This window comes from Peromyscus maniculatus, chromosome 11 (genome assembly GCF_049852395.1).
Source record: "Peromyscus maniculatus bairdii isolate BWxNUB_F1_BW_parent chromosome 11, HU_Pman_BW_mat_3.1, whole genome shotgun sequence".
Lineage (NCBI taxonomy): Eukaryota > Metazoa > Chordata > Mammalia > Rodentia > Cricetidae > Peromyscus > Peromyscus maniculatus.
In genome coordinates this window covers 20,587,529-20,609,673 of record NC_134862.1, presented here as the reverse complement: position 1 = coordinate 20,609,673, position 22,145 = coordinate 20,587,529, and the positions used below count along the sequence as shown (strand labels likewise).

Sequence of the window (22,145 nt, the reverse complement as noted above, 5' to 3'; positions counted from 1 at the left end):
AGTCAAGGTGTGGTAGGATGTGATGGGAAGAGATGCTTCCTGAGATCCAAAGGATGGTGTTGAAGTCAGTCCATAGTAGATTAAAGTGTGTGTGTGTGTGGGGTGTCAGTGGTACAGCAAGGGTGAGCTATGGGAGCAGACATTGCAGTGGGTTGGGGTCACTTTCTGTGGAGGACACAACACACAGAAGACGGTCGTGAAGCAGGTCTGCTTTTGGATGTCAGGATGCCCTGACAAAATCTACACTTCCCTAACACAGCCCTCCTTCAGTAAGCTGTGGCTCCTGTTGATTTGAAAAGTATACACAGAAGCCTAAACTAGCACATTTTTCATTGTTTCTTCTTTGATAAATGTCAGATTCCATGTGGAATTTCATTTGACTGGACTCAGCTATGTGTGTTCATTCCAAAAAAAATGGAAAAGAAGCCAATGACCGAGTGATTTCAGAGCCAGAGGAATGGAACTTAGGTGACTTCAATTCTGTCACTATGGGTAGCAATACAAAGATGTTTGCAGCCCCTAGACTGTGTCATGAACAGGCCTAGGGCTTGTCCTCACAGGGCTAGGTATTAAAGGCTTGGTCCCCAGCCTACAGGAGGTGGTAGAGCATCTGACTGGTGGTACTCAGTGGGAGGCATTTAGGTCATTGAGGGGCTTATCCTTGGGAGAGATGATGGGATCCTGGTCCATTTCTCTCTCTCTCTCTCTCTCTCTCTCTCTCTCTCTCTCTCTCTCTCTCTCTCTCTCTCTCTCTCTCCCTCTCTCTGGCTTCCCAGCTGGTATGAAGTGAAGAGGTCCGTGTGTTCAGCCATGATGAACTGTGCAATCACAGGCCCAAGGCAACTGAGGTATCTATGGACTGAAACCTCAAGCCAGAATAAACCAACCTTAGGAGTTACTGTTCTCTGGTATTTTGTTATGGTAATAAGAAGCTGACCATGCACTCAGATCCATCAAAGGCTGCATTGTTCACTGAGGATGTGTGCCAGGAAACTGTAGAGAAAACACTACCTTTCTAAAAAGTGAAGAGGTGGACAATTGGTTTTTAAAAAGAGTGGAGGGGAGATGGATCATTGGCTGTAAGTGCTTGCTGTGCAAGCTTGAACCAGAGTTCACAGCCCCAGAACCCATGTAAGAGCCAGGTACAGCAACGTGAGCGTGTGTGACCCCAGGAAATGCATAGAAATTTATGAACATTTTCCTGGTGGTGGGTTTTCTAGTGAAAAACTTTCATTTGTGGTGGCATTAGAAAGCTTCTAGGATTAATTCAGAAGAAATAAACTCATGAATGGTGCTGCTGCATTTCCAGAATTTGTTGTGATGTGAGACTTACTGGATTTAATGGATCTCATATGTACATACATACATACATATGTGTATTTATATGTATGTATGTGTGTGTGTGTGTGTGTTACTAGAGATTGAACCTACTGTCTTAAGCATGCTAAGCAAGCTCTCTAACCACTGAACTATATTGCAAGAATTTTTTTCTGAGACAGAGTCTTTCTCAGGCTGGTCTTGAACTTGTGATTTTCTTGCCTCAGCCTCCCACGTGCTGGGTGGGATTACAGGCATGCACCACCATGTCTGGCTTTAACTTATCTCCCCGTCTAAGACTTTCATAACTCCACAAGGAAAGAAAACTTCAGAAGTTACAGGAGATGAAAATTTTCACTTGCTCAATAGTGACTAAAGATAAACAGACTGCAAATACGTGCGGATCAATTTTGAGAAAATATTAGCAAATTTGCAGAAGTCTCAAAACCAAAAGGCACACTGTTCTCATTATCTAAATAACATTTTAGTTTTAAACTACTTACACTTAAAACTGTGTGTAGTGGCGCACACCTATAATCCCACCATTGGGGAGGCAGAAGCAGAAGCATCTAGAATTTGAGGCTATCCTAGGGTGCACAGTAAGGCCCTGTCTGAAAAGAAGGATTCACTCCCCTTCCCTGGTAATGGACTACTTACCTGCCATCGTTATATGTACGAAGAAAGTTTAATAAAGACAATTTTTCATTGCCTTCTTTTCCTGTCATTATTGTTATTGGATTCATTTTACAAGTATTGATAAAGCTGATTTAGTCATATGGTAGAAGAGGTGTCAAAATCCAGTCCATTCTGGTATCCACTACTCTAGCTTGAACAGACAGCATTCTGAGACTGGGGAGTGATTCTGCCCATCAAGGGTGATATCACTCCTTTCATGAGAATAATAACAACATATAATTTTACATTAAAAATACCACCAGAACACGGGCTGGGCTGGTGGCTCAGTGGTTACAGAGGACCTGAGGTCCTTTCCCAGGACTCATGTAGGAAAACTCACAGCTTCCTATAGCTGCAGCTCCAGGGGCTTCAGTGGCCTCTTCTGGCCTCAGATGGCGCCTGCATTCATGTGTCACACACACAGTACACAGGCACATACCTACGTAGAAACAGGAATAAACCTTTAGAAAAACTAGCCCCAGTGTTGACAGAGTCCTGGTTACCCTTACCACACAGCAGCTATTGTGCCCCGAATTCTCCTCTCGGCTGACAAGGGATTTCCTGAGTCCCACTCGGCGCAGTCACTGGATTCTGGCGAGACTGCTGACTTCCACGTTTGGGTTCTCTTGTTTCAGCCCAGGCCCAGGCTGGACTGGGGAAGCAGAGTGTCTTATTTTGACATCTTCCTTCTGTCTCTTCTCCATTCGCCTAGGAATTAAATTTCTGTCTGTATGTCTGACCCCTGAACCCTCTTACCCTGGCTCCTTCTCAGTCTCGCTCTGAAGTCTGTGTGTGTGATGCACTGGAGAAAGCAGGGTCTCGGGTGTGAGTAGGCTCAGTTCATTCATTCCAGTTGTCACTCACTAGGTAAACAATCTTAAGCCACCCACTCTCTCAGTCTCAAGGTTTCCAGCGTAGACTGGGGAGGGATTTTAAGGATAACCAGTTACTTGCCTTGCATGGTCTCAAGGAATTAACAATTGGCTCATGGCCTTGGCCCAGTCTTTAGGGATCTACACCAAGCTCTAGTCAGAGTTTTGCCCACGGCTCCCTCTAACAGTGCCCCTGCCAGGCGGTTGCACTGAGGCTGTGAGGACCAGGGCTCAGATCCATCAGCGATGCCTGCTGTGGAAGAAGGACCTAAGGGTGTCAGTCAACGGGCTTCCTCGTTGCAGGGTCTGTTTCTGCCTCAGTTATCAGAGCAGAGTGGTGTCTGGTACCTTGAGGCTCCCCTTTGCCTTGGCACATGCTGAGGACAAAATCTGGAAATTTAAGCAAACAAAAATATAACAATTGGCTGTTTTGAGCGGAAATCAGTTGGAGAAGTGGGGCCAGGCCAAATTATCAAGAGCTGCCGGCAACAGCGAAGAGGAAAGGTGCTGGCGGGCGCGTTTCAGAAGCAGGTTAAATCCAGGCGCTGTGCATTTAGCTTCTAATATGCACTTATGGGTGCTTGCTGCTGCTTTTTAGGCGTCCTAGTAGCAAGTTCCCAGTTGTCTCTTGGAGAAGATGTGCAAACTAGGACAGGAAGTGACCAGGAGCTTCCTGCACACAATGGAGCCTATCAAAGACCAAACCACGACCCCCAGACTCAGCACACCTCACCCATGCACTTCCCGGCCTGCTCTCTACCCAGAAGCCAGCATCTCTCTATTTACTGCTTTTAAAATACCAGCTCTTCATTCTCGATGGCATTCTCAATGCCATCACCACTTTGAGCTGTCTTATGCATCAAAACTTACACTGAACAATGAGGTCCAGGCTGCACAAGAGAGTTTATTTTTGCACCTGTCTTTTATGGTTTTTTGTTTTGTTTTGAGGCAGGGTTTGTACGTATAGTCCTGGCTGGCCTAGAACTCACAGGGATCCCCCTGCCTTTGCCTCCAAGTGCTGGGAATAAAGGCGTGTGCCACCGTATTATTGTTAGCTTAATGAGCAGCTGTGGTCTTTGTAGCTGTTGTTGTCCTCTGACGGCCTTAGCTAAGCAGGGTCGGCCCGCACAGTGCTCGGATCCCACTGCCCCAGCTCACATGCTGGGCCTCTCCTTCCTTCCTTTTCTCAGAGTATTTTAAGCATTTATTTTAGTATAGCTATGCAGATGAAAACTTACCTTGTGCTTTTCTAAAATGTTATTTCCCTTCTATTTTAAAGGATTCTTATCCCAACAGAATTATAGATGAACATATTTTTCTGTTTAGTGTTTTAAACACACTCTTCCATTATCTCATTACTGCCAGAGAGGTTAACAGTTAGTTTTACCATCGATCCTTTGGAGGTAATGAATCTTTCCTGCTTGGCTGCTCACAAGGTTTCCTTTTTAATCCATCTGCTTTACAGTGTGTCCTGGTGTGCCATTTCTTTCTGTTTCTGATATTTGAAGATTTTAAGGATTCTTAAACCAGAGATTTAATACCTCTATTCATGATTTTTTCAGGTAACATAGCACTAAGTATCTCATATGCTCAGTTTGCTGCCTTTATGGGACTCCAGTCACATATGTTGAACATGCTTACCATGCATCATATGTTATGTGAATGTATATTTATCATTTATCAAAGTGCTTCATAATGATATCTTTACTTTGACAACAATTTGCACTTCACAAATGCTCTTCTGTGTCTACTCTTCTGTAAACTCTTTCCATTAAATACTTCATCAGCCCCACCCTAGTTAGTGGGAACAGCAGTAAGAGAAGCCTTTTCTGCTGTACGCCAGGCATGTGTTAGAGCCCCTGAATCTAACATCTGCAGCCCCAGCATGTCCCAAAAGCACGTTGCCATCATCGATTTACAATTAACAAAGGTTAAATGTTTTAATTAAAAAAAATGTATTCAGTGTACAGGACACGCGAGAGGACATAGGTGCCACTGAGCACATGCAGCTTTACGGAGTCCATCCTGTCCTTCCCCCTTTACGCGGATCCTGGGATTAAAGTCAGGACACGAAGCTTTATGGCAGCTCTTCTACCTGTTGAGCCGTCTTGTCAGCCCCCAAGTTCTTAATTTTAGTTTCTACTCCTCCTTCTCCTCCTCCTCCTCCTCCTCCTCCTCCTCCTCCTCCTCCTCCTCCTTCTTCTTCTTCTTCTTCTAATATTCTACTTGGTGTTTTAAAAACCATAGACATCTATTTTTGAGTTCATGCCTGATAACTCCAATATTAGGGCTCATTTATCATCTTATTTTAGTATTATTTTTCTCTTGATTCTTGGTCATTTGGTTCTGTACTCTGGCAGCCCTAGCAATTTTGGACTGAAAGCATTATGGTGAGTACTCTGAATGGACATGGGATGGTTTTATTATCTTCCAGGCATTATTGGATTTTCTCCTGGCAGGAAGCTAGAGCACAGGCAGTTAGCACGCTCCAACCCTGGAGTGAAAAGGATTATTGACAGGCTTCTGGGAGTCCCAGCCAGCCACATCGAGCACTGCTTACCAGGGCAATGTACAATGCTGACTGCATATGTGAACTTTTGCTGCTGGTCATTACACACACAATTCTGGAGAGTCGCTCTCTGCCCTGACTCTCATAGCCATGTTGTTGAGAGAACAAACAGAATGTCTTTATCCCAAAACTCTGGGCTTCAAGAGATATAAAGCAGAAAACGGTGATTCCTAACTCTCCTAACCAGAGTGACACTTGAGAATTAACTGGATCATTCCCAGGACACCTCTGATGTGGTGCTGAGCTTTGGAATAGAGCAAAGGGCAATCTTGTCTTTTGAAATGAGTTCAAGGGCATCTGAATATCCCTGTGTTTCCAGAGGCTTCCACCACCTTCTTGGTGATGAATAAACAAAGAAGAATCGGGAGGGCAATCAAGAGAATTCCAAATTCTCATTGTCTTAAAGTTGCTGGTAATTTTTCCCCTGAGATGAAATTTTGATAAAGGAAACAAACAAAAGAAGTTGGGGGCCGCAATATTGGGGCCAAAGGAGAGAATGAGACGCACGAAGGGAACCTGACGCCACTTTAGGTCAGATCCACCTGTTTCACAGTTCCTGGGAAGGCCCAGAGAATGCAGTTGCCTTTGAGGCACTGAAGGGCTCCTCCAGTTGGAGGGTGTGCCCCCCGTTCTTTGTGATCGCCCAGCAGGCACACTGGCAGACAGCACAGAACCTGTACCCTTCTCCATCATTCACGAACCAGGATTTTGATTTGGTTTTGAACATGTGACAATTATGCCACTGTCTCCGAGGAAGTCCCACAAACTTCTTTGAATGTCAGCAACAAGATGAGTGAGGGTTATTGATAGTAGATCTAATGTGTGCTTTTCCCTTTGCTAAGAAATTTCTTTTTTATTTGCAAGCTTCAACCACGGACAATGAAAAAGGAACTATGTTTTGTTTTGTTTTTTTTCAATTTATGACAAAGGACGCTCACAAAGCCAGCGTCACTTATAAAAAGCAAACCTTTCTGTAGACGTAAGGGGATGTCTGTTTTAACACACACACACACTCAGCAGCCAGGAGAGCCTCCTCGTTTCATTGCTATTCAGTCCCCGGTCTCGGGCCAAGCTTGCTGGCGGGCTGTCTTTGCTTCCATGCTGAACCACTTAGAGATTCTGACAGGAGACGCTGGCTTCGGTTCCTTCTTCTGTCTTGAGCATTTGAGGTCCAACTGGAAATGCAGTCATCCTGTCATGGTGTAAAATCGGAGCTATCCTCCTTTTCTGGGTTGGCTGCTCTCTGAGTGTTCCGAGGGTGTCAGCGAGCACAGAGTGTTCTCTGTGCCTGGCCAGTGCCGGGTGGCAACCGAGGAGAGATGGCATCCCATGAGGCCCTGCCAGAGTGACAGGCTCACCCACTGACAGCCACCTCCGATGTCATCTCTTGGCTACAAGAGCCTGGATGAACGTTTTCACTTGTGGCCTACTGAGGAACTTGATCCAGAGGAAGCTGTTACTGAGGGAAGCGACAGAAAGTTCTGCCCGCTAAAGACCGAGTCAGAAGAGAAGGGCAAGTGACGTCTCCTAAATCAGCCTCTAGAAGCTTCCCTGGATCTGGGATTTTGTTGCGATTATTTTCAGACACTGAGAGGGAGGTTCAAGAGCCCCGCACCTAACCTTCGACGGAGCGCCACCTGGTGGAGCTGCTCTTAAATACAAGCGCCTTGGGCTGGGGAGCCCTGATTTTCGGCATTGGGTCAACCAGATGAGCGAGCATTTCCTAAGGCAAAGCTCCAGCCTTGGGCTGCAAGGCGGTGCGTGCTAATTGAGCAAGGGTATTCCAAAGCTCAGGAACTTAATGTTCATACTTTTCAAAGAAGAGAGTGTATCCTGGGATGGAGATCCTGGCTACCCGGAAAAGCCAGGTAAGGAGGAAAGAGAAGTCAAGCGACTGGAAGTTTCCATAAGAGATCAGGCACTGTCAGATTAATGAATGTCCTCCTCAAGCAAGCAGAGGACAGATGGGCTGCCAATGGAAAGCCCCAGAAACAGAGGGACCCCACCTTCCTCCACTCCGGTGGGGCCAGTATTGCAGAGGACCTCAAAGCTCCCACTTTAACAGCTGCTCAGTGTAGCCCGAACAGGGGCACTCAGCCTCCAGCCCTCCCGTTTAGAGACAACTTGCTGTAATCTCATGAAGTTAGAATACCATACAAATAAAAACTGCTCGGCAGGCTGGGGATCTGGCTCAGTGGCTAAGGCATTGCCCTTTCAAGTGAGTTGGGATCCTTAGTACATATGCAAATTCCCAGCAGGGGTAGGGTAGCAGTCCAGCCTGGAGTCCCAGAACTTGGGGAGGGGGTTGGAGAGCATGCAGCCTAGCTAGGATGACTGAATCGTCAAGCTTGGTTCAAATGAACAACCTTCCCTTAATAGGAAACAGACTGTTAACCTCTGGCCTCCCATGCATGACTGCATGTTCACACATGTGCACCCACACACATACACACCACATGCACATACATGCACATACATGAATATGTACACAAACATGTGAGGGGAAATCCACAAAACCTTTGCTCAGGTCAACATCCACTGCCCATCCGTGCAGTAACTTTTCTCTGCTAGGTCCCTGCCTGTAGCTGCTATACTAAGCAGTGTCAACTGGTAGATGGACACAGCCCAGTCTTATCGTCACACAGCTCGCAGGCCTGAGTCTGACACGAAGGTGCCACTGTGGCTGTTCTCTGTCTGGAGACATGTCTGTCTCTGTCTCTGTGTGGGTGGCAATCTCTCCTGTTCCTCCAATCTTACGGGTCACGTGGTGTCCTGTGTATGTCCTCATGGTCTCCCTCTGTGCACATCCGTCTTCGCCTGTACGTTCCTTCCTCTCTTCTTACAGGACACTGCTCATCCTGGATCGGGGTCCACACTCCTCCCCATGACCTCACCTTAACTTCCATCTTGGTTGCATCAGGAAAGATCCCATTTCCTTCAGAAGAACTGGAGGTTAAGACGTACACATCTGTCCACAAGAAATAGGGAGGGACAGGTCACGAGCCACAGATCCTAACCCGATTACAGTGCAGGTTCCCACATTCCGTTTGTATGGACCACTGTGGACGATAGGCATGCCAGAGGAGAACAATGTCCCACTCTGACCTTTGATGGCGCAAAAGTGTAGATAGTTATCATTTATTTTGTTTTTAAATTACATGTATATATGTATGTCAGTGTGTGGGGATGTGCACACATGGGTGCAGGTGCCCACAGCGTCCAAAAGAGGATCAGAGTCCCTGGAGTGGGAGTTCCAGGGCAGTTGTGAGCTGCCTGACGTGGTTGCTGGGAACCAACTCAAGTCCTCTGCAAGAACGAAATGCTCTTTTAGCCACCGAGCCACCTCTGCGTCCCCCGAGAGATGCTTTTCCTCAGAAGGCTGTTGGGGCCTGTTATTTTGGGGACACCTTTAGGTGTGTATGTCCCTAACATTTACCTGATGTGCTTGGCAGGTGTGGAGAAAGCAGCGCTACCCCTTTGCTTCTCCTGACACACAGCCCACCAGAAATGCATGTCCTCTGAGCCCCTCTATCCGGGACTCCTCTTTTGTGGACACATTATCTATTCAATAGATGGCTCAGCTGAAGCTGCTCTGAACATGCAACACTCTGACCGCTTACACCCTGTGCAGTCGGTGTCACCTTGTTGCTGAGGGCTCAAGCGTGCACGCAACAGTGAGCCCCTCCTTAGGGAGCATCGCACTCTTCCCTGAACGCGGCAGCTCAAGCATCACCTGTTCCTCGCTCATTATTTCCTTAAGCGTAGCTACGGTGCTAGCTGCTTTGTGTGCAGTATTTGGTTTAATCCCTGAAATAAACATGGTATGATTATTATTCCCATTTTACAAAGGAAGAACCTGAGACTTGGGTAACTAGGCATCTTGCCCCAAATTGCAAAGCTTTTTGTAACAGAGCTGGGGTTTAAAATCACATATATGATTGTAAAGCTCAAAAATATATTTATTAATGATTTCTGCAGTCACTAACCAACCCCCCCTGCGCGTGTGTGTGTGTGTGTGTGTGTGTGTGTGTGTGTGTGTGTGTAGTGTATTGTACATGTATGCACCATATTCTCTTGAAACACTGTCTCTCACTGAACCTGTACCTGGGTTTGAGGCAGGCAGGCATAGAAAAGAGTTGAGCTTGGGACCCCACTGGGTTTTGGTTGTGTACATAAATTTTCTCTTGTATTAATGCATGGGGCAGCCCAGTTCCTTCACCTGCAGGCACTGTACACACATACACCCTCCAGGCAACACACCTAGCAACCTCAGGGCTTCTCAATCCCCTACCTGCACTGGGCTACATATACTTCCATATATAATCTTCCTCACCCCCAGTGAGAGTCTAACTGAACAGTTTCTGTTCAAGTGTATTTCCAATGTATGTGGATATGGAAAACAGAAGGGCTCATCCAGCCTGAACTAGTTTTAGGGGTGTGTTCTTCAGTAAACTTTTCAGCAGAATCCTCTGTTGCCTATGCAAAATTGGGATGCAGATGATTAAAATCAGATGCATTCTGGGAAGAGACCTATCCAGTAGGAAAAGTGAATATATGATCTAATCTATCAATCAAAGCAGAGAAACATTCATTTTCTGCCCCTAAGTAACCAAACTCCTCCTGAGCACCAAAAAGAAAGCCTGAACAGAAGCTGGGGACCAGGGGTTCTCTCACTCGACCACTGTTAACAAGCTGGCAACTGGCAAGCCCCAATGGTCTTCCTGTCTGTATCCCCATCCCTCAACTGCTCTGGGGTTGAGTGCTGGGGATTTGAACTTGGGTCCTCAGGCTTGCACAGCAAGCCCCCTCACCCACTCAGCCATCTCCAACCCCCTCCCCACTTTTTGTTTCCTGCACCCATAAACCTCTGGCTTACAAGAAAAGCGACCTAAGTTTAGGTGCATAAGGAGAATCTAATTCCAGTCAGGGTTTCTATTGTGGCAATGAAACACTGAGACCAAAGGCAGCGTGGGGAGGAAAGGGTTTATTTCACTGACGCGTCCACACAACAGTTCATCGAGAAAAGCAGTTAGGGCAGGAATGTGGAGGCGGTGGAGGAGTGATGTGGGCGGGCTTGCTCCTCATGGATGGCTTCTTCCCGCAGGGGAGGCTTTCTTATAGCTCCAAAGACCACCAGCCCAGAGGTGTCCCCACCAACTATGGGCTGGGCCCTCCCTCATCCCTTATTAAGTAAATGCCCTATAGCTTGCCTACAGCCCAATCTTACAAAGTCAGTTTCTCAGCTGAAGTTCCTTCAACTCTGATAATTATAGCTTTTGTCAATTTGACATGAAACTTACCCACACATGTTTTTCTGTTGACCACTAGATGGCACTATGCCAATTTTCTCTCCAAAAGATCTTCAGCCCTTCAAAACAGTTAATGAACTCTTGGTTTGTCTTTGGGCCCTCCAAAGCCCAAATAGCCTGCAGAAATAGAATCTGAAGGAGACCAGACAAACACAGCTGGGGCTATTGAGTGTTTCCCTGGGCTTTATAAAAAGTAAAATAGTTCCACAGAGATTGTAGATGATAGTGAACCAGCCATCCACTGATACACAATACAGTTTTAACCCATAAAGAACCATACCAAGGTCATGGTCATCATCATCACAGGATAATTTATTATTCACCTCAATCCAGGTGAAGCTGTGGTAGATTCTGTAAGTTAATTTCTAATCTCTACAGACTACAGGCCTGGAGTGTGCAGTCTGTGAGTGTACACTCAACCTTGTTGGACACAGAGATTCATCTACTTACCAAACACACATCACTGTCGGCCTCCAAAGCCCTGTCCTGTGTTAGGCATGGTGTATGTACCAATGAACCAAAGGCTGAGGCCCCCTGCTCACACCATGGCCTGCGTTATGGTAAGTATGTGGCAAACATATGATGTAGGTCCTTGGAGGGAAGGTGTGCGTGCGTGCGTGCGTGCACAATCAGTTCTCATTGCTTGCAAATTCCCTATTAGCCTCTTCACAGAAATGAACTCATGATCTCAGAATCAGTGCTTGCGGCTCTTCTGCGTCATTTGAAACACAGAATGGCTCAATTGTGAATCACCTGATGTGCCCAATTCTGTCTTCTCAGTTTACTTTTCAAGTCTTAACTGATTTATCTCTCCAGTCCACTTAGTACCACAGTTTTATATTTTTTATAATGATTCTGCTGCTTATAATGCTAAATGCTGTCTCATGAGTCAAAGCCCAGGATGACCGAAATGTGTCTTCTTGAGAAAATATATGTGCCAGAGAAGGTTGGTGGAGGCAGGGGTTAAGTGGTGCTGATTTGTCATAGCTCCGTGCTAGTGAATAACAACAGGTATTAAATGAGGAGTCTTTAAATGGAAAATACACACAAAGTAGGGCTGTGTGTCGACTGTACATGAAGGAAAGCGTGACCAAAGGATCACAGAGTCCAACCTGTGCTTCCCTTGGGGCAATGATTTAATATTTGCCAGTCTTCATGGTGACTGATGGCTACTGTGAATAGCAAGCACTGACTCTGTGTTTGTGCTTGAGTGACCCTCGAGTGCATAAATTAGAGTATGAGAAGGATTGCAGATGAACCTGAACAGGACTGCCATGGACGTAAGATCCCCGTGGCAGCTGGGTGAGCTCTCCAATGAGTCACATGCACATAGGGAGGAGGAGGGGCCTTATGGAATAAGGCCACTAAGCTTGGAAGAAAGAAGTTACTGGATATGGAAGGGGATTTCTGACTGGTAGTCCAAATGCGCCGAGATTGACATCTTTCATATAAGGCAGGAAGACACAGGTAGAAATAAGGAGAGGAAGGAAATCAGGAAAGTGTTGGCCAGTTAGAGGTCACAGTCTGCCGTGGCCTGGAAGTTTTCTCTAAGGTTGGCAAAATGGAAAATCCCTCCTTTCCAGCAAAGCTCCCTGCTCTCCACCTGCCCTTACCTGGAGAATGTCCCTGGGCCCGGAGGGCTAACCTTATCTAAAAGCTGTCTCTAAGCCTGGAAGCCCGATTTATCTTTAGCTTGACCCTTGGCATAGATTCCTGCTAAGAAGACTTGTGCTAGGAGCTCTGCTGTCGGACCCTTGTGATAGGAGCGTGCCACTTGATGTGAATTAGGGTTTGTCCCCAGGCCCCCCAGTAATATATATTCTTTATACTCCAGAATACAATTGAGGTGATTCACCGAAACCTGTCTCCTGGAGGGCTGTCTCAGTTTGTGCTCATGGACCATGTACAAAGCTTTCTGTTTCCCTTTCTGCCTCTTTCCTCTCTCAGACTGATGGCCAACAGGCCAAGAGAGAAAGAGGACTGTTATGAAATGGTGCATGGGAGACCTTGGCAGGTTGGGCCAAGGTGCCATGGTGGGTGAGGGAGACATGCCATGCAGATGTGGTGGTGGCGGAGGCAGACTGTAGCATGGAGCGGTGAAAAGTTACTCACACCATGCAGACGCATGCCCATGTGGAAAGTTTATTATTAAAGGGGGGTAGGAGAGAGAAGAGGAGAGGAGAAGAGAGAGACACAGAAAGACAGAGAGACAGAGACATAGACAGAGAGACAGAGAGAGAGACAGAGAAGGAGGAGAGGAGGAGGATTTTTTTCTTAAAGGGGACTTTACATAAGATGATGTCAGGATGCTGGGTGGATCCCCAAGGGACATAACATTCTTCTATTTTTGATTATTATAGAAAAGTGAGTTATGGATAGCAAGTGGGAGAATAAGGGCACTGAATTCTTGAGACTGCTTCCTGCTGATTTTGAGGTAAAGTGGAAGTCTGTGTCACACACAGCAGGAAGTGTGAGTGAAGGAGCATTCAGTTAGCTGCCATCCTGGAGACCTCAGGCATCTGTTCCTTGAGGGAGCTGAGAAGGCATCTTGCTAGGAGAAAAATTAGATTGTTATCATCAGCCCCATGAGTGGGGCTAGCCATGGGGCTGCCAGAAAGAATGGGATAGAGAAGTGCCCTGGGTGTACAGAAGAGGCAAGGGTGAGTGAGCCAGATGGAAGAGCAGATATGCCCTTGAGTCTGGGGTGGTGGTACCAGCAGTGATGTTCCATGAGCTTGGGGGGATGGCACGTCAAACTGAGGGATGATGTGTTCAGGAGTACACTTTTGCTGTTTCTCTGGAGGTGGGAAATGCCCCCATTGGCATCCTCTGTTGGTGGTTGGCATCCTCAGAGCTGGTGCAGGGGCTGCATATCTGGAGGACCCCCTATGGATTGGCCTTGGCACAAGTCTGGCAGGAGGGGTAAGTGTGTAAAACAACTGGAACAGATTTACGTCTTTATGTCATAGAAAAAGACTCTGGCTTTGGATTAAAAAGGTATGAACATTTTTTTTTTTTTTAGGCCTCATTTCAGCCCAATGGAACACATCTTTCAATCTATAACCAGAGGAAATTTACTGAATGGAAGTGGTTGAGTAAGTGAAGAAGGAGTAGGGAGGCATCCCTACCCTCTCTAATGCTAGCCTGTCTCTAAACCTGGGACCAGTAAAGTCAACAGAAACCTTGGAGTTGGGGGACAGAACTGGCAAACATCATCAGGTCTGAGAAAGATAAGTAAGTGAACAGAAGTGAGACAGCTTTCCTGTCTTCACATAAACAAACCTTAAAACTGTGTCTTTTTATCTAATTCACCAGGAGACACTGGGAGCGGTATTATCCCTAAGAGAACGAGGCTGTGAATTTTACACAGAGAACTGAGAAGGCAGCTGAAGCAGAGCCTGGCTGTCAGATGGCATCAGAGATCTGAGAAGGATGAATTATACCTGAGGTAGCGATTGAGAGTGACAGAGACTGACTGTTGGCCACCTAGACAGCCACCCCGGGGTCCTCCATGGTCACTGAGGGCAGAGGTCTCAGCATCAGTCTTTGTTTGCCTGACCTAGACCTGCCAGGCCTCAGAAGATCCAATGGCTGTGGGGTAGGAACTTGTGGGGAGGACCAGCCTACCTTGCCTAGGCAGAAGTGAGGCAGTGGGCTCCCAGAGTCCTGTTGTCCATGGTCTGAAGAAGGCCCTGGCAGCAGTCAAGGTTCTCTGCCCATCTCAGTGGCTGGTGCTGCCACTCTGGAGCAGGTTCTTGGTGGAGGCTCTTCTGTGCCCAGCCGTCTTCTTTGGAGGAAATAAGAATGCTGCCAGAAACCAGCATGTCTCTCTATCACAATAAGCTTTTTAATTAAACATTTTAAATGCCATATTCTGCAGATCTCTGAGCATTTGAGGACTGTCTTCCATTAGGTGTGAATGATTAACTAGTATTCCATAAGTCTCCAATAAGTTAGCAGCTTTCATTAGACTAGGACTCGCTGTCTCCTGAGAAGACAAAGAAGAGTGACGGGAAAGATCCCAGGGCAGAATGGGAACAGGAGAAAAGGGACTTATGAGTCAGGGTATGGCCCAACTCTGAGAAAAAGACCCTCTGAGAAAAGAACCCTCTCAGGGGACCAGAAACTCCATCATATATATCTTGTTTATAAGATATCTTATTTATCAAACATATGCTATCATTTATTTAAATTTTCTAGGAGCTTGGTGTTGAACACTTGGCAAAGACATAGGTGTAAATCTCTGAGTTAGCTTTTGTTAATCTGAACAGATAAATTTCATACCAATCTAAGATATCTGAGGCTTGTTGTTTCCTTACTCTAGAAGGAGATAAAATGAACAGAGAGCCCCTTAGGACTAAATGTAGTTTTTTTAAACCTTAGTTAACCTCAGTAAAAGATGGCTGCCAGCCACGTGGCTGTCTACATCATGATGGGGTCAGGGGAACAAAACCAAATGTTATTTAGGTTTAATTTTGAGAGAACATAAATTAAATGTGGACATATAATTTTCCCAATTAGTTACAGCTTAATGAAATTAGCAAGGACAAGGAGGCTTACATTCTTAAGCCTGAATAGACCATGAGTAAGGAAAGACATTTTTTAAGTCATTGGCAGCGATATCTATATCTGTTACAATTTTAAGGCCCTGTAGTTTTGATCTGATCTTTGAGTACATCCAGATTATATAATTCTGAATAATTTATATAGAAATAATAATTTCTTAAGGTCATATCTTAGGTAAAGAAGGCCATAAAGAAGGCCAAGTGTCTTATCTTATTGCAGAAACATTTTAGTTAATAAATCTATCACTTGACAATATTAGGTCCAGTTTTCTGGTACATCAATGGGCATTAGGTAACCATTTTCTCCCCTGTGCCAGGAGTCTACCTTTGACTTAGGCTTTTAGCCTGTTTTGGGGGCAGGGAGCATGGGACGATGTATTCTCTTCCATAACTGCTTCAAGCTGAAATGGGGCACAGGTGGTCAGAGCCCAACAAAACTGAGAGACTAGTCAAAGGTACGGAGGGAATTTAGGCAATGGGGCATTAACCAGAAACATCTAATTTGACCCAGCTGGAAACAAGGAGCATTCATATTGGCTGGCTTGGTCCATATCAGCTTTCAGTAAGTCTATGGCTCACAGGTTGAAGTTAGTAGCCAATGCCTGGATGTGTCAGTCAGATAAATGGAAGCCTGCTGAAACAGATATAGACTAGAGACAAGAGTTAAAATTCATGAACTTATTTGGAACTTTTAGGCTCACGGTCTTAGTATTTAGGAAGCAGAGACCAGGAGAGAGAAAGATGCCATCCTCAGGAATAGACAAGTGAAGAAAATTCATTTATCTGGAATTCTTTTGACTTCTGGGAAGTGGATCCAAGTTTCATGATTTCTTTTGATCCTCTGAAGCTTATATGAATTCTTTTTTTTTTTTTTGTTTTGTTTTGTTTTTCGAGACAGGGTTTCTCTGCTTAGCTTTGCGCCTTTCCTGGAGCTCACTTGGTAGCCCAGGCTGGCCTTGAACTCACAGAGATCCGCCTGGCTGTGCCTCCTGAGTGCTGGGATTAAAGGCGTGCGCCACCACCGCCCGGCAGAATTCTTTTTTTATAAAGGACAAAAAAGTTTTAGATATATTAGTATTGCCAATCAGTATTGAACTCCATATCATAGAAAAGTAGGCAATGGGTATCTGCAAAACATCAGGAGTAGACTCATACCCTTGAGTCCCAGCAAAATTACAGAATTGTGTTAAAGCGTGTACATTTTTTGTTTAGAGAGAGCCAGGTACAGATTGGATGGGAGAGAGGAGAGAAGAGAGGGAGAGGAGAGGGGAGAGGAGAGGAGAGAGGGGAGAGGTGAGAGGGAGAGAGGGGGAGAGAGGGGAGATGGGGGGGAGGGGGAGAGGGGAGAGAGGGAGAGAGAGAGAGAGAAGGGGAAGGGTTTCTTCTTAAAGGGGACTTTACGTAAGATGATATTAGGACGCTGGGCAGGTCCCCAAGGGGCGGTTCAGAATACTAACAAGGTCCCCCACAGGAAAACTGTTTTCCCTCACTACAAGCACCCACAGAACTGAGGGGAGGGAGGAGCACACTGTCCATCTCTAAGGTGAATGAGAAAGGTCAATTGCATCACTGTAGGTTTTGGGACTGACCTTTAGACAAGGTAAAGATTTTCGAAATAATTTCCTCATGATTTTTCGCCCATTGTCTGTTTCTCTACCCTAATCAGAACTACGTTGCCTTGATGACTACAAAAGTATTTCTCAACAGATTTGGAAATGGAGTGGAGAATTGGGATGTGTGAGAGGTGGAAGGAGAAGGTAAGAGACCTCAGCTAGACAATTCCTAGAGCTCTCCACAGAGAAACAAGAGGACTCCTTTAACATTTAGAAATGGTTCCAAGATGCATAGTGCCCAAGGTCAGTGGCCCTATAGCCAGCTATTGAAAAACACTAACTGGAGCCAGGTACGGTTGGCGGACGCCTTTAATCCCTTCACTGGGGCAGAGGCAGGTGGATCTCTGTTGAGTTTGAAGGCAGCCTGGTCTACAGAGTGAGTTCCAGGACTGCCAGGGCTAGACAGAGAAACCCTGTCTCGAAAAGCAAAACAAAACAAAAGCCACACGGAACTGGACCCCTAAGAACCGCTTGAGGAAGCTCTCTTGATCAGGAATTGTGAAAAATGTTGAGACCAACCTAAAGGACTCTTATTTTCCCACCGGAGTCCGGGAACCAGGAAGACGACTCCCAGGCGGGAGGAAAGTGGCGTGTAAATACCTAACACGGAATCACTCAATAATGCTTTTGTTCTCTATCGGGAAAATGATCTTCTTACTGAGAAAGTATAATAAAAAGAAACTTGGAGAGATGTGAAACCAGAGAGGAAGCCCTGCAGCTTTAACATTCTGATAAATGCCGAGATAGTGAGAGCAGTCTGACAGAGCTCAGTGGGAGGGTGGGGGGGCTCAGCGGAGGAAGCAGGGCACCACGGGAGAAGAGGTGCATCTCCAAACGATCTGATGTCTGAAGAACAGAGGCAGGGAGAACCTGGGAAGGCCAGACAAGTTGATGTTTTTTCCTGGCTAAATATTGGAGCCTACCATTAAGCAGTTGTGGGTATAAGCATTAAGAGTGGGTGGTGCTGGGCAGAGGTGGCTCACTCCTTCAATCCCAGCATTCAGGAGGCAGAGCCAGGCAGAACTCGGGAGGCAGAGCCAGGCAGATCTCTGTGAGTTCGAGGCCAGCCTGGTCTACAGAGTGAGTTCCAGGACAGGCTCCAAAGCTGCTACACAGAGAAACCCTGTCTCGAAAAACCAAAAAAAGAAAAGAAAAAAAAAGTGGATGGTACCAAGGTAAACACATTTTGTCTTTTTGTGTGATTACTACTAGAGGGGAGATTCAAAGAGATCATGTCTGTGGATAGGGAAACATGAAATGGATAACTTGATGTTATAGCCACGTGTTGGGCAGTACCTGACTTGAAGCATAGACAAACTGACAGTATTGGACCTTCCCAGTTCCAAAACACAGGAAAATCAATGCTATATGAATTCTCAGCAGGAGGCTGAGAAGTTGAAATTTTTCAATGATTGTGCTTGATGGAGGACGTACATAGAGAGGCCTGTTCTTGATGGTGGACATACATAGAGAGGCCTGTTCTTGATGGTGGACATACATAGAGAGGCTTGATCTTGATGGTGGGTGTACACAGAGAGGCCTGATCTTGATGGTGGGCGTACATAGAGATGCCTGATCTTGATGGTGGGCGTACATAGAGAGGCCTGTGCTCCTGAGTGACTCCACGAGATGAAATCCAGGAATCTCACCGAATCTGCTCAGAGCAGGTGCTGGTAAGTCACGGTAGCACTGCTCTGCAGCCAAACAAAAGAGGAGCAGGGTGGGGACACAGCTTAATGGGCAACGTGCTTGTCAGACAGGCATGAGGCCCTTGGCTTGGGTCCACATTAAAGGTTAAGCGTGGCTGTGTCTATCCATCCCCCACAGCTCGCAGGACGAGGGAGGGATGGAGAGAGGCAGGCTCCAGTCCCTCGTGAACCCCAGCTCCAGTGACAAGCGCCTGTCGCAAACAACAAGACCAGGGAGACTGCTCAGAAGTTCAGACCTGTCAGAGGACCAAAGCCTGGATCCCAGCACCCACATTAGTTCACAAAATCACCTGTAACTCCAGCTCCAAGATATCTGTCATCCTTCTTCTGACTTCAGTGTGTACCTGTACACACACATGCACGTGTACATGCACATACACACACATGTAAAATATTTCAAAGCATTTGAAAATATAAGGGAGAGAACAATAAAAGACAATACTTGATGTTGATCACCAGCCTCCACATGCATGCACACACATAGACATACAGCTGTACATACATGTGCACATACATACACCACAGACACATACACAAAGGGAAACAGCTCAAGTGTTCAGTGGGTGAATGGGTTAAAAATGTGGCACAGTCACATTTTAAGAGGAAATATACATTTTGTCATTTGTAAATGCCTCCTAATGAAAGAATAGCAAAGAGAAAATGTGCTATATCCATTTAATGGAATATGATTTTACAATAAGGAGTGAAAGGATGTGCTCTAAAACACTGATCCGTTTTCAAAATGGTTTTCACCGAGAGAAGAAAGCCATGGAAGACTGCGCAGTCCTAGGAACAGATAGGTTTAGGGAGTACAGAGGATCTGGGGTGGCCAAGGTAGGTAGAGGGTCATGGTAGCAGAAGCATGCCCTCTTTGGGAGTGATGAACGGTTTCAGGTTGAAGGCGGCGATAGCTCTATGCCTGTGTGAGCATACAACCCCGACCATATTGCACTTTACATGTGTAGGTTATCCAGCGTGTGGACTTCATCTCAGCACACTTCCTTAGAGGAGAGCTGCCAGCAGAAACATACTGAACAACTGCAGTGTGATCTCTCTGGTCCCATGGAGGAGGTTCCATTGATGTATGTGCTTCCTCACCAGACTGCCATGTTACATCCTTGAAGAACAGAACCGAGTTGTCCTCTTTATACTTCCAGCCACCAGCACAGTTCTTAGCCCGTTGTGTTGTGGAGAAGCAAATCCTGAGCAAGTGCTTTCTGTAAACACATGCCATTGGCTGCTTCTGTAAAGGCAACGGCTCACACAAAAGACCCACAGTCTGGGCCCGTGAGATGGCTCAGTGTGTGTTTGATTCCCCAGATCTATGCGGTAAAGGACTCACACAAATTGTTCTCTGACCTCCACACAGCAACATTGCACACGCTCATGTATGTGCAAGCACACAGAGAAATAGATTAAAAAATATAATTAGAAAACAATTTTAAGACTCACTTTACAATGTTAAAGTGCTAAATTTTATCAAAATCAAACAAAATAATTGACAGTTTAATTTTTTCAAACACCTTTTTCATTGTTGAAACACAAACAGATTACACAAACAACGTGCAAACATTCCTTCTGTGTGGGCAGGAAGAGAAAGGACTTTCCAAAGTAAATTCCCATGGTTTTGACCAAAGTTATGATGTCTTTTTGCTGCTTCATCTTTTGCTATCAAGCACTAGAGTCTCATGATTTCATCAAGGGCCTCTGAGTCCAGAATTTGATTCAATTTTATTAAAGAACATCCACTGACTACTTGATGGGTATGGATGCCTCTGTTGGCAGTCAATGGCAGATGTTGCTTAAGAAAGCTCTTTGAAGCATCTTGTTTTTCGTTTTTCCTTTGGTGAAAGAGTGTATATTTAGAATTATCCAGCTGGACTCATTTTAGATGATCTCAATTTTATTGGCAACATCCAGAGCATCATAATCAGGAGCCAGCCCAACATATGCCTTCTCCTTTCCATCAGCCTTATGAGGGTGTTGACTTTGGCCACATCAATGTCATAGTTTCTTCATAGCCTATTCCATCTGTTGCTTGTTGGCCTCAACATCCACAATGAACATCCACAGTGTGTTGTCTTCTGTCTTCTTCAGGGCTGACTCAGTGGTCAGGGGGAATTGGATGATGGCATAGTGGTCAAGCTTGTTTCTCCTGGGCACGCTCTTTCCAGACTATTTGGGCTGCCTCAAGAGCCACAGTCTTGGGCCGTTGGAAGGTGGGTGATGTGCAGATCTTCTTGTGCCTGTGGATGCCTTTCAGTAGTGCCTTCTTGGCTTTCAAGGCCTTTGCTTTGGCTTCAGCTTTGGGAGGGGCAGAAGCTTCCTTCTTTGCTTTCGGCAAAAAGGCAAAGTATCTTGTTTTATGAATGGTGGATATTCCATTTTCATGAACTCATCCTGCCTCAGCTACTCTGAATGAGGACTTAACCATTCAAGTCCATCTGTAAGAGGGAAAAAACTCCCTACTCAATATGCAGCATGGCCAGGGAGCAAGTTTTCTTCTTTTACAACCCAATGGTGTTATATCCAAAGGAGTCCTTTCTTAGTATATGGGTTGCAGTTCATATGTGGAGAGGGAGATGAATCCTCACTGAAGTGCTAATTTTCACTTCTCAGAGAAGCAAAACCCAGAAGTGGAGTAACATTCTCTTTGCTGGTGGGATGCTCCGTAGTGCGGGCCTCTCAGAGAATTTGGAAATAGCTAGCAAAATTACATGCATTGCCTTCTGGTTCAGCATTCTCACCACTGGGAATCACTTCCAAAAATTATCCTCTCAAAAAAAGAAAGGCATGCACACTAGGATTTTCCTGCTGATGTGGAGTGTTAAAGGCCAGGAATCTCCCAGTCTCCTCAGCAGGGGGCTGGCTGAATGAAGGAAAGCTAGAGCACTCAGAGTGGAGTTCTCTTTGTACTGACATAGAGAGAGAGTCATTTCCAAGTGCAGCCCAAGCACAGGAAGTGTGTATGACCGGAAAAGCACACACGTCTGCTTGTTTTTGTAAAAAATAATTAAATAAATGAGAAATTACTGCAGGGAGAAAAATACAACAGAGAGAACATGATAGACATCACAGGATTTTCTGAAGTGACCTTGTTTTGCAGTGTGTGTTAATACTTCAAGGTACAATTAAATAAAAATATTTTTAAAAATACAAAAATATGCCGGGCGGTGGTGGCGCACGCCTTTAATCCCAGCACTCGGGAGGCAGAGCCAGGTGGATCTCTGTGAGTTCGAGGCCAGCCTGGGCTACCAAGTGAGTTCCAGGAAAGGCGCAAAGCTACACAGAGAAACCCTGTCTCGAAAAACCAAAAAAAAAAAAAAAAAAAAAAAAAAAAAAAAAAAAATACAAAAATATACATACATACATACATACATACACATGCACACATGAGTACATACACACAAAAGAAGCAAAAATCTGTAGCCTTAATTTGACTTATAAATATCAATATGAACTCATACTCATATAGTGTTTTAAATAGTTCCTAGTTTTCTTCACTAAGAGACCTAA

General features: G+C 45.5%; 1 pseudogene; it reads right to left on the bottom strand.

Moving 5' to 3' along the window:
* Positions 1-20,516: 20,516 nt before the first annotated feature.
* Positions 20,517-21,112, bottom strand: LOC121821199 (large ribosomal subunit protein uL23 pseudogene; annotated as a pseudogene).
* Between the last annotated feature and the right edge of the window lie 1,033 nt (positions 21,113-22,145).